The following is a 1,426-nucleotide window of genomic DNA, read 5'->3' on the forward strand; positions in this document are numbered from 1 at the left end:
TTAATGTATGTAATTTTACACGGCACGATACAAAATTTTAGCAAAATTGGTTAAATAATTCCTGAAAAATCGAATGTTAAAAAAGTCAGATATTTAAAATTCGATTATTCAGGAACTATACAACCGATTTTGCACAAATTTTGTATTTTGCAATGTAGAATTGTGTTTGTTAAAATGCTGTTAAAAACTGTATACCTTACAACTCAAAACTTTTTTTACCATTATTAAATAAAATAAAATAAAAAATGGCACATATTTACTTAGAATTATTTATTGCATGGAATTATCGTTGGAAAAACGAATTTTTTAATTTTGTGCAAACATTTTTCAATTCACTTTAAAAGTTCTCGAGATATAGTGGAATACGTAGAAAGTTAAAATCAACATTCAGGGGTCCAAACTTAAGAGCGCTCTACCGACCAAACTATTGGGACCTTTTTTCTCAGATGTCGGCTACACCCTATATTTTGGGGGGCAGAAATCCGAATATGTCGAAAAAAAGGAATGTTTATTCAGTGAAAGTACGTTTTTGGCTCTGATTTCGTAACTTAAAATATTGTCTGCTCTTATTAATTAGCATGTTTGAGGTCATCCCTTCGGGCCATTGAGTCCTAGAACGAAAAGATCCAATTATTAGATCAAAAATCAGGTTGGTCCATTTTTTCTTCTTTTCTTGCGCATTGCATATTAAATGTATTAATTTTTTTATTAGATTTTTTTATTTAAATATAACAGACCAGCTCTATAACTATAGACACCAATATGGTAACACCTTGGTTCTATTTTATATAAGACCTCCTGACTAGTTCAAAAACACGATTTTGTACAACATTTTCTAAATTTAGTTTATTATAAATTTAGAATCCCTGTACTCTTATTTTTCTAAAAGATGCCTCAATTTTGTTTGTACTTCAATTTTTTACAAAGTTGTAGCAGTTTTTGTGCATGGTGATAACAGTGGAGAGACTGATGAGTTCTAGTCCTTAAATATTCATCTTGAAGCCAGATTTCTTTTCCCATTTCACACCACCTTAAACCCGATATGTCATGTTGTTTTTAAAATAATTGTCTATAATTTTTCGCGAGTGTTAATGATTTGAACAGCACACATGTTTTGAACAGCAGACTAAGAGAAAAAAGTAGAATTTCATTTTGAATGCATGTTTTTTCGCAAAGACCTATGCTGAAATTTTTAAAAATTTGCGTATTTAACTACATCGACCCCTAACTCAATAATATATGCATTTGCATTTAAGATAATAGTTCCAAACATAGTTGATAACCTTTTAAATGAAGTCCTTAAAGGATATTTTTACAATGTATTGCGTATATGCAGCGAAAAAAAGTCTTAATTATATTTAAAAATACCAATTTAAAAATAATAATAATATTTTTTTTGCCAGGTTTATAAGTTATATATATATAT

This window comes from Parasteatoda tepidariorum, chromosome 9, assembly GCF_043381705.1.
Source record: "Parasteatoda tepidariorum isolate YZ-2023 chromosome 9, CAS_Ptep_4.0, whole genome shotgun sequence".
Lineage (NCBI taxonomy): Eukaryota > Metazoa > Arthropoda > Arachnida > Araneae > Theridiidae > Parasteatoda > Parasteatoda tepidariorum.